Source organism: Sinohyriopsis cumingii, chromosome 2 (genome assembly GCF_028554795.1).
Source record: "Sinohyriopsis cumingii isolate HCF-2022 chromosome 2, ASM2855479v2, whole genome shotgun sequence".
In the NCBI taxonomy this organism is placed as follows: domain Eukaryota; kingdom Metazoa; phylum Mollusca; class Bivalvia; order Unionida; family Unionidae; genus Sinohyriopsis; species Sinohyriopsis cumingii.
In genome coordinates this window covers 89,831,749-89,846,507 of record NC_142962.1, presented here as the reverse complement: position 1 = coordinate 89,846,507, position 14,759 = coordinate 89,831,749, and the positions used below count along the sequence as shown (strand labels likewise).

General features: G+C 34.2%; 1 protein-coding gene across 8 annotated transcripts in view; it reads right to left on the bottom strand.

Moving 5' to 3' along the window:
* LOC149805347 (mechanosensitive cation channel TMEM63B-like) overlaps positions 1–8,005 on the bottom strand; it is a 159,008-nt gene extending 151,003 nt beyond the window's left edge. For 6 of the 8 annotated variants that reach the window (XM_089949426.1, XM_089949453.1, XM_089949462.1 and 3 more), the window contains exon 1: positions 7,848–8,005. The gene's annotated coding sequence lies outside the window, so the exon portion shown is untranslated. Of the gene's footprint in view, positions 1–7,691; positions 7,757–7,847 lie in introns of those variants that run through there. The other 2 variants (XM_089949434.1, XM_089949443.1) reach the window with 2 other exon arrangements.
* Between the last annotated feature and the right edge of the window lie 6,754 nt (positions 8,006–14,759).

The window sequence follows — 14,759 nt, the reverse complement described above, 5'->3', positions numbered from 1 at the left end:
CTGTCCAATCTAATAACTACTGAGAACAGCAACATCAGCAAAATACAAGTTACCATATTTACAGTATATGTTGGGACACCATACATTAATTGTAAAAGTAATATTTGGGAGCACTGTATATTCTGGAACACCATTTTTTTCCACGTTGTAAGTTATGTGAAACCTTTTAAATCATTTGAAAATTACATGTCAGAAAATGTACTCCAACTGAAATTTTATTTTAGCAAATATAAAACTGTGTACGTGTGATAAAACTCTTAAATCCACTGCAGCAACATCTCATCAGCACAACCCTTCTCTCCTGCACATGTACATTCCATTCTTTAGGTGCCTGAATATTTTTTTTTACCTTATACTGTGAAAAATTGTTAGAGGCAATACATCACCTGAAGCGGAAGCTGCAAGGACAAAAGTCAGATTCTTTTCAAATCTGCACCAGTTTAATTCTCACTTTTGATCCCCTTTTTAAATGTCAGGTCCTCCAAAAAATAGCAATCAAAGTACATGTACACTAGAATTTCATCCATGTTAATGATCATATTGATGGCGAAATCATCTGCTTCTCTTCTGGCCTGCACCAATTCATCACATTTTATTTTCTCAAAATCTTCTGGGTGATGCTGGGTCATCAAAGTCTGTGCACAAATCACTATATTGTGTCACTTTAAAAATTGTTCCATTGTTTCAATTTATTTCAAAATCACTGTGAATACCGGTTAAAAGGAACCAAAGTTTGGTTCCATGTCTTGGCCATCTTTGTATATTAAAAAAAAAACAAATCAGCACAAATCCATAGTTGGCTTCTGAGGTCAGCTTCCTTTGCAATAAAATAACCTTTGTATTGATAGCATTTTAAAAAAAAACTGCTTCAGAGTATCCGAAGTCGGCTTCCGAGGTCAAATTGCTTTGCAATAAAAATAACATTTGTCTATGACGTCCTGTCGGTAAGTTCAAAGGAGTTTACTGCTCACTGCCAGTTGTGTTTATTCACCGCCCTGGCTTCTATGTTCTTGGCATCTGTAGTTATTATTAATACAAAGGAGCTCTGATGTATGCGGGTAAATTTTAATGATAATTTTGTAACCCATGCTGGTGAAAAGATTGTAACTTACACTCAAGTGAATGTGTTTTCAAATAATGATTTTTATTTGCAAGATACTGTCATACAGTAGACCTGGATATAATTCAATCTTGATTATTTTGCACCTAACACCATGTTATGCGTGAATGACAGTTGTCTTCAAGATATTGGTTGATTATTTCCTCGTCTGCAATTTTGTTGGATCCAGTTTTCGGTCGAATAACATATTCAAATCTTTGGGCACAACCTAACACAATTTGTTTCTCAATGTTCGTAATAGTGAACAATGTGGCGACTGTGTTATCAAACATTAGTGATTCGTGCTGCAGTAAGGAAACCTATGCTACATATATGGATTTTGTGGATATATTTTATTCTTTAATGCTCATGATGAAACAAAAAAGGAATAAATGATAACAATACAAGGTCAGTTTCTTTCTTTTTATTATCAAATAAGGGTGTTGTTTATCTATTTTATTGCAATGTGCAGGGGGAACACAAATGCAATACAAATTCATTTTGTTTCTTAAGTCTTGGGACATATAACTTAAGTTAACAGGGAAAAAAATAATTAATTTATCATGCCCCAATATATATGGTAAATACAGTAATGCTGTCCACTGTTCAATCTAAAAACTATTGAGAACAGCAACATCAGCAAAATACAAGTTAATGCTTATTCCACTGTCCAATCTAATGATTATAATAACAGCAACGTCAGCAAAATACAAGTTAATGCTGCATTCCACTGTCCAATCTAAAAACTACTGAGAACAGCAACATCAGCAAAATTCAAGTTAATGCTTATTCCACTGTCCAATCTAATGACTACTATAACAGCAACATCAGCAAAATACCAGTTAATGCTGTATTCCACTGTCAAGTCAATTTTTTTTAAAACTTCGTGTATTTTTATTCAGTCACTGTGTGGTTCTGATTACGTGTTTGAGTGTGCGTGTGGTGATGATACATGACAATGCTATGTCCACCAGCAATATTTTGTTTGAAAGCATATTAAAAGCTTTAAAGAAAACATTTTGATTTCCTACTTATTCTCAAATGTACATCACTTATCTGAATCACATGCACTGACCCCTAATGGGAAAACAAAACATACTTTTCCAGTCTCAGAAACACCAAACACTACCTGGAAGGTTGGCAGGGATGTACTAGTCTTACCTGACTTCATGACTGCTGTTTGACAAATCATTTCTTGAAACACATGGACATTTTAAGCTATGTTTTCTTACAAAATCCAAAGACCTTTCAAGGTAAGAATTAAATTTTCAGATTTTTAAAACAAGACTTGAAACTCAAGGACAGTTCAAGATTCCCGTAACAAGTATCTACAACACAGGAATCCTATAACAAGTATCTACAACACAGAAATCCTATAGCAAATATCTACAACACAGGAAAACTCAGTTTATTTTATTGACTTATATGTCATGATAAAAGTGATGCATTGATCTCCAGCCTTTGGCTATAACCATAAACTCCCTCATGGTCAATATAAAAGCCATTAATCTGCCCAGTCAAGCCAGTCTGATCAATAGGATCATAGCTATAAACATGAAAACAAAAAGCACAAAGTATCATACAGAAATGAAAATGAAATCCCAAGAAAGAATGGAAGTTCTGAATACAGTCTATACTCACTTGCAAATCCAGTCTAACTGCAAATTGCATAGCCATTGCATAATGTTCTAGCAGATCTGTGTCTCTGCAATTTGTAAGGAATAATCAGAATAACAACAAGATAGACCCTGATCTGGCACACTATTCAATGGCAGGTCAGGGTCAATGTTGTTTTCAATTGGACAAAATTATGAGTGAGTATATTACGGTATAAATGTATTTAACCCATATGAACCTGGCTTCCCAGCAATTTCCCTTTATATTATTTGTCTACTTCCCAAGTAGGTATGAAATACAAGCCCATTTAGCTAAAGAGAATTTCAGGCGCACTGATCACTAATTAAGTTGTAAATTCCCAAGATAATCTGAAAGAAAAGAGTGAATGTCTTTAGTCAAATGTAGAATGATTTCCCTGTCGCTTACTAAATAAGACAGGTGCCCAATATTCTTCCAAAATGTACTCTTTCTCAAAGTCATTTGAAGTTGCTCATTCAGTATGGAGAAACGAAGTGTGTATGTGTGTGTATTATATGTTGTACTTTAGTGTATGTATGTATGTATGTATGTATGTATATGTATGTATGTATGAATGTATGTTAGCAAATCACCGATGTGTAAAAAAAAATTAAAAATTGGAAAATAAACTATTGCAACCTGAACGAAAGTGATGTGCTGGCAGTATTCGTTGTCTAAGTCAGATAAAACTTAGTATAATTTGAAATAAAAATGTAGAATGATTCCCATATCGCTTAGTAAATAAGACAGGTGCCCAATATTCTTTCAAAATGTACATTTTTGCTTGATTTCTTTCAAAATGAACTCTTTCTCTCACCCCCTCAGTTGAAGTTGCTCATTCAGTATGGAGAAACCAAGTGTGTGTGTGTGTGTGTGTGTGTGCGCGCGCGTGTGTAACTGCAAAAGCAAAGAATGTTGGTCTAAATAGAAATAAACTACTCACTGTTTTAACCTGACTGTATGTAAAAGATTCATCTTGTTAAAAGTTGTACAGTGTTTAAACAAATTAGTAATGCAAGGCCAGAACTGAAAAGAACAATCATCCCATTTTGACTCCTTAGAGCTAACATATGGAATACCTTCCTCATTTGATTTAGACTTAAGAGTACAGCATATGTAGGATGAAGGAATCTTTGCAATAATTGCAGATAAATATTTCATAATTAAAATTAGTTTGGTCACACACATCTTAATAGCAGTAATACACAACCTGTATGCATGATGTGCATGAGTCTGTGTGTGATTTGGATTTTTAACGTAGCTTTAACAATTTTTCAGTCCTATTGGTACAATGTCTGCAGTGCGACAGTTTATAGTGATATCTAGCACTGGGGCATCATGCCGCAGACATGTAGCATCATGTCCCGCCCAGACACATATCCTAACACCAGGCCGACCAGTCACAGCACTAACCTCTGAGCGCCAAACGAGGCAGCTGCTAGTACCATTTTTATACATCTTTGGTATTACTCAGCAGGTTGGAACCCACAACCTCCCACATCCAAGGCAGGGTTCGAATCCACGACCTCCTGCATTTGAGATGAATGCTCTAACCACTAGGCCACTGGAGCAGTGGTACATGATGTGCCATTACTATAGAACCAAATGAAAAATGCATTCACTTTGAAGGGCCAGAGACAGAAGTACAAAAACGTAGTGAGACCACTAAAAGAGGTCTCTCATAACACCATCCCAAAAGAAGTGATTCCAACAGGTCCAATACATAACAATAGATCTAGCTTCATGGGCTTTAATTCTCACAAAAAGAATGGTTCCTCTCATTATGAGACAGGTAAGCTCTCTTGATAGTGAGGACAACCCACCTGGAAAAGGTGTAACAGAACAGAACAATCCTTAAAAAAGGTAGAAAGAGATGATTCTGACCCTATCTTCTCCATTTAGAATATATGGATAATAAAGAATCCAAAAGCTCAAATTAGACAAAGGAGCCTAAATTAATCATCCCCAACACAGACATGATAATGGCTAGAGACCTCACACAAAAAAGAGCTGAAGGAATCTGATTCTTAGCCAGATATTATGGTTAGGAAAGAATAGAAAACTCATCATAATTACCAATGAACATTAAAAAAACATTTTCCACTGACAAGGTATGAAGCTCAGGCCTTCTCATTGATGCTAAATCCTGACTTGGTCCCACTTTGGACTATAGCACTATTCTGACTACATATTAATAAATTTGCTCCATGTATTAACTATGCATTAATTATCAAACTATTTGCTCTCTGAAGGTAACTCCTTGACAGAAAAGAAACAACTTTATGATGCTTCAAGAGTCGATTCTTTAACACTTCTAATTGCCATAAATTTTGACATGAACTCAGTAATGGAGATTATATCACTAAAAATGTGGACTCATGAGTAATTAAAAATTGTTTTTACCTGCCATTTGGGTCATCTGGCATTTGCCGCCCCTGATGAGGTCAATTAACTGGAAGCATAATGAAAATCCCAGCATGAGAAGTGCCAGAGCATAGCTACTCCACTAAGCAAAAAACTGCTTGACACTACAACCAGGACTGCCAGGTGATAAACATGGGTACAGGCCACTCTGGACCTAGCTTCCTCAGGCCTTATTAATGGCCGATTCAGACCATATGAAATATTACTAAGTGTCATCTTGTATTCAAATGTGACATTTTCAAATATATCTCATTATTTTCCAGGTACACTAGGCAGTTCAACCCCTATATTTATGGAAGCAAAATCTTTATTTTAGATGAGATAATGGCATTTTGCTGTAGACAAAACAAATACATAATGTATGTGGATTTTTTGCAAAATTGAAATGGTTTACTTCCTTTTAAGTTTTACTGAGAAATACAGCAATTACTAACTGACAAAAATCATACAAACTGGGCCTATGCACCAAACTTTTGCTCATCTTTATATTCTGGTCTGAGAGTGTTGCTGCTTTTACTCGTATATATTCGAGCTTTATCCTGTATATCGTACTATATACTAATCGTGCTAAATATACTATGAGGCACTCAGATCATGTCAAATTCATGATTAAATTCTAAATAACATTAAATATATTCTGCTAATCCTGCAGACCCTGTATTAATAATAATAAAGACACTGAAAGCAATACAAATTTACAAAACCTATTTGATCACTGCTGCTATAACATCATATAATTACTGTCTGTTAACCTTGTTTGATCTATATTCCCTTAATTATTTTCACTGCAAACAATAATAGCAAGATCATCTAAACATCATTTTGCAAAATATGTTTGATCAATGCCGCTATAATAAAAGCACTTTTGTTGTCATTTTCCAATTGATTAGATTTCTTGACCACAAAATATAATGCCAACATAAATTACCATTTGTTGTTGTTGTTGTAGGGTTTAACGCCATTTTTCAGCATACGATAGGCTATACATGGCAGCCAGTATTAATGGTGGAGGAAGAACCCAGGAAATCCCCGGAAAGAACCACCGACCCTCAAGAAGCTGCTGGCAAGCTTTCTCACGTACCCATATTGGCTGAATCCTAGACTCGATCCCACGCAAAGGTGAGATGGCAGTGATCCATAACAGAGAGCGCTTTAGACCACTCGGCCACTCGGGGCCCCCAAATTACCATTTGTGATCTGGAAGTGTTATTATGTGTGTGCATGTCAAGATATATTAACATTCATTATTGTTGGCTACATTTTCAGAGGTTTGAATGAAAACGAAGTAAGTCTGTCTGCTGGTTTGAAATTTTCCTCACAAGATAAAAATTAAATGACAACAGAAAGGTATATTTTAATGCATGTGTGCAATTTGGATCTTTAATGTAGCTTTAACAATTTTTCAGTCATATTGCTACAATGTCTGCATCATGGCAGTTTTTTGTGATGTCTAGCACTGGGGCATCAAGCCGCAGACATCATGATGTCCCACCAAGTCACATTATCCACACACCAGACCGACCAGTACTAACACTAATACCAACCTCTTAATGTTGATCACCTAGCAAGGCAGCTGTTAGTACCATTATTATAAGTCGTTGGTATGACTCCACTGGGGTTCAAACCCACGACCTCCAAGAAATCAATAAAAGTCATGGATCAATTTATGTACTTTACTACTGAAAGTCAGTGACACTGGCCTGACTTTAAGAAAAGCTTCATGTTTTTAAAAGATATAAATTCAAATAATAAGGTTATGTTTTCTTTATTGTAAACAATGAAAAATAAAATTGTTGTTATTATTTTAAAAAATCTAAGTCAATACTGCAGGTCACATCTATTTTGTTTTGATTTCGGTAAGAAATTAACAAAGAACCATCTTATGCAAATTTAAGAGCTGAAAATTATTTTTACTATGTTTTCTTAAATACTAATAACTACTGAAATAAATCAGGTGAATGTACTCTACTGGGTTGTTGTTTGGTTGTTATTTTGTGGGGGGAGGGGCAGGGACGTCATTGGGGGGGGCAAGGGCATTTGCCCCCCTCCCCCGAATTTGCATGTGCTGTAAAATGTAAAATTGCTGTTGCCTATATACGAACATTAACAAGCCCGTCAAGTCCCCCTCCCCCAATCATGTTTTGCTCCACCACACCAAACAATTTGTATCCCTCACCCCCACCCCGCTACGAAAAAAGTTGAAATTACGTCCATGGGGAGGTGTTGTTTTTCTCCAACGTTATGATATATACATTAGACTGCCCGAGTATACTGCACTTTGGTCCGAATCAGCCCGTACTTTGGTCCAAATCATCCCACAGGGGCTCGTATCTTTGCTTAAAATTGACCCGACATATATACAGTAGTACTTGTATGACAGGTCAATTGTAAGCAACGATACGAGCCGATGTGAATCATCCATGCTCCGCTTCAGCTAGCATTAATAAACGTTTAATTACAATTCTTCTTTAACAGACATCCCAACTTTGAGTTATCAAAACAGATTTAACGGCCTATGTTAACATTACTTCACCCTGTAAGTTCGTTGGTGGCACACACACACCCCAACCCATCCAGTATCTGAGTATGTACTGGCAGCTTCAGCCTTGAAAAAGAAAACAACACCGATAATCTGTAAATTGCGCATTAATATATCCCTGACAAGTAATATAAAAAAAATAAACAAAACCTCAAAGAAATAGAAAGGCAGATATCACACTTGTAAGTTGAGTGAATTGACTGGCTTGTCTTTCGTTTACGATCACTAATAATGTTCTGTATTTCTGTCATAAATAGTCACTCATATCCGTTATGCCACTGGGAAATAACACGACAACACATGTACCAGTTTCCTCTCTTTAGCCAATCACAAGACAAGGTCACTTAGAGTTGTGAAACAATCTGATTGGTCGTCTTTCTCTTTCTAAAAATATTTCCACGTGCGTTTCTAATATGGTAGAATAACAACAATGTATACAGGACTCACGATACAAATTCAGATCCGAAGTAAACCTATAGCAAAACAATGATATGAAAAATTCAATAATTTTAAATTTCTTAATGCCCATCATCAAACCTATATCTAACAGCAAAAATGCATCATAGATGACAGCTTCTGTATAGAGAAAAGGATATGAGCCGGGCATTTTCAGGCCCTATGAAAAATATGCTTTCAATTCCGCACCAAAGAGTCAGGTAATAATTTCAGTGATAAGTGTTCCAAATTCAAGACTATTACAGTATTTAAATTCCACCAATGAAACAATGTCTCTAATTTTTCAGTTACAACTAGAATAAGATCTTAAAAGATTCTGTTTACTAAAATATAACTTTCATTATCACCCAACCCTAGCCAGCCAAACCGTTGAAATTCATATATACTCTATTTTATATCATAAATGTTCGACGCAAGTATGATGTTGAAATAAAAGCAATAATTTGAAGGAATAAACTCATACCGAGTGACAAAATTGCCTCAGATTACCCACATGACCCGTTCTATCTATCATACTATAATCCTCTTTTACAGTATGGTTGAGAGGGTCCCATGTCAGAACGGGTCATGTGGGTAAACTGAGGTAATTTTGTGAATGGGTATATTTTTTCTCCTCAGATTATTGTGGGACTTTTTAACATCAAGCTCGCGTCGGTCACCTGTAGGAACAACTCGATATTATCGTGGTATTTGCTTAACTTAGGTATGGTAGTACGCACGTATTTTAATAAACCTAAAGTGTGTGTGTCTGTGTCTGTGTTGGATTTTTAATAGCTATTTTTTTTAAATTTAGTCCTATCGCTACAATGTCTGCAGTGCGGCTGTTTATAGTGATGTCTCGCACTGGGGCATCATGCTACAGATATGTAGGCCTAGCATGATGTCCCATCCAGTCACATTAGCCTGACACTAAGCCGGCCAGTCCTAACACTAACCTCTTAACGTTGTGGGCCTAGCGGGGCAGCTGTTGGTACCATTTGTATAAGTCTTTACAGTGAAATCTTATAACTGCTAGGTCGAAGACAATAAATAGTGCCTTGATTTTGTAGCATTGTGGAATTTTTTTTTTTTTAACCGTAAAATAAAGATATGAAAAATATATAGTTAAAGACCATTTGGAAATATCGCATATGTCAACTTTGCCTTTGCCACCGCAGTGCATTTTTTCGTCAATAAATATAAAATAAACATAACAATGCATTTGGGGGAAATGTCATGGTTGATACATTTTCACGAGTTTTTTATTTTTATTTTGGAACTTTACTACATGTTTACTCCTCACGATTAGGCACTTAGTGACACATTACTGTTACTCTCTCACTTTGAGTGATGTTAAACTTTAATGATTTTCCACTCAGTCAGTTCTCTTTGAAGTCTTAGAATGATAATTTGTATTGCGGCATTTCTAAACACAAAGAAATATTATCTAGTTCAATAATGACATATTCTTCGGAGAATACTCATCATGAAAACTGTCTCTAAGTTTCCAATAGTGTTTGTTCTGATTAATCGAGTTACTCGAGCATCACTCGTTTTTGATTGATTAATCGAGTACAACTTTTCATGATCGTGTTTCTTTCCGGTACCGATAAATTTATTAAATTATTATTACTAATTGAGTTGGAATAACCGCAAAATATATGAATATAGAAATATAATAATTTAATTATATAAATGAAAGTATAGACTATTTTAAATTAATGATAATACGAATAATAATTAATTATGATAGAGAGGGTCCTATGTCAGAACGGGTCATGGGAGTAATCTAAGGCGGTCTCTCTGAACACCCAAGACACCCCAGGACACCCCAAGACACCCCAAGGATCTCCAAGAACACCCCAGTATTATATATATTAGCATCAAAGCTCTTAAAAACGTACCAAGAAGCGAAGTGAAAAACAATCAAACATACATACGGACATTGATACTATCATTGATTAATATTATTGGTTGATAGTATTTGTTGATGACCCTATTTCCAATAACCTACGGAAACTAACTCTTGTGCATAAAATCTCTTTAATTTTATATTCATTTTTAAACAATTTCATCATTAAATGGCAATGCACCAAACTTCTCTCATTTATTTTGTTATAAACTGTTTATATACAAATTTTCATTTTAAATCGTGCATCAAAAAATTTGACGGACGTTTAGAATACATGATCAAATAGTGTTACAAACTCCACGGGAATGATTTCCCTTGATTTTAAGTAGCCGCGAAGGAAAACTGCGCTGTAATTCCCTTGATTGTAGATGTAATTTATCTAAACTGCCTGAATATATAGGTCATTTAATGATTGGTACAGCCACACAGAAAATTAGTTATCAACAATAACGCACAAACCACCAAGCCGTTTAATTCAAAAACACTTAAATCATCCTATATGTTCCAATGAAAGTCTATATAATGATGTCAGATCAGTTAAATACACTAATGTATAATAAGTACACATTACGTGTTCTTTCCATTAATCAAGCATTAATATTGGATGAATATTTATTTGTGTAATCTAATATCCACGTGTTAAAGACGAGAAATGACCGTTTTGAATACACTTTAATTTGTATTATAATTTTATAACGGATTGTATCTTGATGAGAACCAGAATGTTCTAGAATGGAAAATTCCATGAAATAGTAGCATTTTCCGGAAAATCCTAATTGTGACCTAGGTCAAGTAGACGGCTTTATAATAAAATTTATTCTTTATCCTCAGACGTATTTACTGAAATAAATACAGTTAGTGGTGTTCTACTTGTTACATTCTTTCTGTCAGTGTATAAATTACTCTGTCTCAATAGCGAATCGAGAGAACATGCCAAAAATAGGACCCAAATTACAGACTGATTGAAAGAAGAAATACAAACGATGAAACACACCTGACTGGTTTATTTTAGAAGTTATTAATGTTTGCGCAAACATAGTAATATAATATAAAAGGTAGATTTTCGTCGTTTTAAATTTATTTAATACAGCAAGTTTCTAGATGAAATCAGAAAAAATATGACCTATCGCATGTACATTTATTTTTACCAAAATAACTTTCGAATGTTTCCATAAAGAAAATATAAAATTAACTTTTTGTAAATCAGGCCATTATCAACACTATCAAACAGTAATGCATATTTTTTGATTATTGAGTTCTCTAGCAAATCGTGCTTTCTTCGCATTATATTTACAAAAGAAATTGCATAAAGAGTTATTGACGAGTAAAACGATAGTATAACGTATCAAAAAGAGTCGTCGGAAACAGTACAAACGAACATCCGACATGTATTGATACTGTCCTTCTGTACACAGACGCTTCTTGCAGAACTTACACGAGCTTTCTGGAACATAGTACTACAGAGCTAGATAGAGTTGTTGAGTCCGTGGAAGTAATAGTGCCTGAAATGATGGAATTTGGAAGTGATGATGAGAAAAATATAACCAAGCCAATAGAGCCTGCATTTCCCTCGGCTACACGCTATCGTTGCACTAAACATCTGAAGGATAATGTCAGGCACTTCCTTCAAAATAAAATATGGGTGGAAAAGGATGAACGTGATAGAATAATGACCCAAATATTTGGTACCGGTGGCATCACAGAAGCAAATACTACAATATATTTTGAAAGTCGATAGGAACTTCTGGAAACAATCATCAATGAACAGCATCCGACATTTGCACCATACCTTATAAATAAATTGAAACCAAGATTACATAAATATTTTTCCAAAAACCTAGCTTCAAAACTACTGAACGCGTGAATTTTACTAATGACGATGGAGAGTCCATCAATAACATTCTAAAACTTTCCGTTGACTGGAAACCACAACACGCGCAAGACCGAATACATAAACATTTCAGCGTGACACAGCTCCATTTCATGGATAATAGAAGCGCTCTTCACGAGAACGGGAATTATCAGTTAATGAAAAAGAACACATTTGCCACATACATAACAGCGTCTGGAGTTGCAAATCCGAAATTCAAAAGACAGAGATTTTCGCAAAATTCCTCAAGGACATTAAATGTATACAGAAATCAAAGCACATGAAATCACAACATGGAAAATACACCGTATTTAAAAATGCTTTTATTATTATATACTGCTAATCATAAAAGATATATTGTGATTTGGAAAGTTAAATATTATTAAGAATTTATATGCATCTGTAATTGTTGTATTGATTTATTAAATAGAAGATTTCGCTACTAACTTCATGCTTAGTAATAATTAATTTAGAAATAAAACACCTTGGAAACTACAGAACATGATATTTTGGTATTTAAAGTCAAACATTTAATACTTCGCAATTACTGCAAACAATGGTTGAGTCAGTCTGAAATATTGAAATTAATACGACTTTTTGCTAATCTTTAATTAATTCAATATTTAATTATTTAAATTATGTTCTTAAAATAAAGTCTAGAACTGTATGAAGTTGGTACGCTTGAAAGAATAAAATCATTATATTTATATATATATATATATATATATATATATATATATATATATATATATATATATATATATATATATATATAGGTACGAAACCTAGATGTTACTCTGGACAGTACTCTCACATTGCACCAACATGTCATGAACATATGCAAGGCTGCATATCTTGAGCTGAGACGCATCAGCTCAATTCGCAAATATCTTTCAGCTGATGCCGCTAAAACACTTGTGTGTTCATTAGTACTTTCAAGACTGGACTATTGTAACTCAATTCTGTCTGGTTCATCTCAATATCTACTCCAGAAACTTCAAAAAGTTCAAAACACAGCTGCTCGGATCATACTTAGAGTACCACGATAAGAGCACAGCAGCACACATCCCCGCTGCTCTGTACCATACACTGGCTATCCATTCGATCCAGAATCAAACACAAAATTTGTTCTCTGTGCTGCGTTTCACTGTCGGACTCTAGTCCAACATACCTATCCGACCTCACCCATGTGTACACACCAGCAAGATACTTACGCTCCTCTTCTGACAACTGTATACTCATTATTCCCACTGCGAAAACAAAGTCATATGGACAACGTTCTTTTGCATACCAGGGACTAGCAACGTGGAATGAATTGCCCACTGAGCTTACACAAAGACACAGTGATCACATTCAAGAGAGCTCTCAAAACTTACTTATTTCGACTGCAAGAACACACTTAAAGACCTAATAATGTTTCCTACCTGAAATATTCTCAGCATGTTTTTTTATATTTTTTTTAATGTTTTTTTCTAATTTCATGGTGTTTGTTTTTTAATCATATCATTATATGTTTTTTATCTTATAGGTGTTGTCTAATGTTGTAAAGCGCTTAGAGCTTCTAAAGATTAGGCGCTATACAAAGTCCTCATTGTTATTATTATTATTATTATATATATATATATATATATATATATATATATATATATATATATATATATATATATATATATATATATATATATATATATATATATATATATATATATATATATATATATATATATATATATATATATGAATATACAAGCAACATTTATGCTACTTGCTATGATCGACTCAGAAATGAATAAATATATAAATAAATCATTATTTAAGATAGGGAGACCGACAGAATAAAAAATATAATGACTCATTACACTAACCTGTATCGCAAATACGATGCTGAAATTTACCGCATCTATTACAAAGACAAAGCAAGCTGGCGAGGCTTGACATGCTTATAATATTATATACAAGGATAAAACGCCATTGTCACAATTAACACAATTCAGTTCATATTATACCAAAACATTTCCGATCGAAATGTCGTAATATAAATTACTATAAATTTACTATAAATTAATCCAAAATTTTCACACATGTTAACACCAAACACCAAACACCTTTATTATAGCTCAGGATAAAAACTGGCATGAAATGAAAATGTTCGGCTCTTTTGTACAAATTTAAAGTGTGTGGTGCATTTAATTTTCTAACATTTTTCTTTTCATTCAAATTAGCTTTCAAGTGACTTTAATTATAATAAACTGTTTACATCTTTTTTTTTTTAAAAAAATTGCAGACATCAAAGAATAACAGTGTGATTAGTGGAAATGACCATAAGCAGTGTGCTAATTATTGTTTCTAATACAAAATCCGATTTTTTTTATGCAAATTTCTAGTGTGCAGTAAATGTGATTTCTTTTCATTCAGATTAGCGTGCATTCATTAACTTAATAAACGTGAATTATCATTAACTGTTGACATCTTTTTTCGGCGACTTAGAGATGCGTTGGTAACTTATTTAATTGCAGACGACAATGAATAATGGTGTGATTAGTGGAAATTAATATTAGTGCTAATTATTGTTTTAAATATGCATGAATTGGGGGCGAATTGTCCCTTGAATGGAGCTGACGTGTCTTGGGGTCGAAATGTCTCGGGAATTTTCTTGGGGTCGAAATGTCTTGCTCCCATGTCGTATTGTTAATTATTTATAAATTTTGACAAGCATTCACGTTAATGCACCCGAACACTCTTGCTTTGAATGGGAGTTATTTCTCTTGGCATTTTTTTAACCTTGCTAATTTTCCTGTTACATAAACAATCGCTAAATATGCACGCTTTTTGTTTCTTTGTTTGT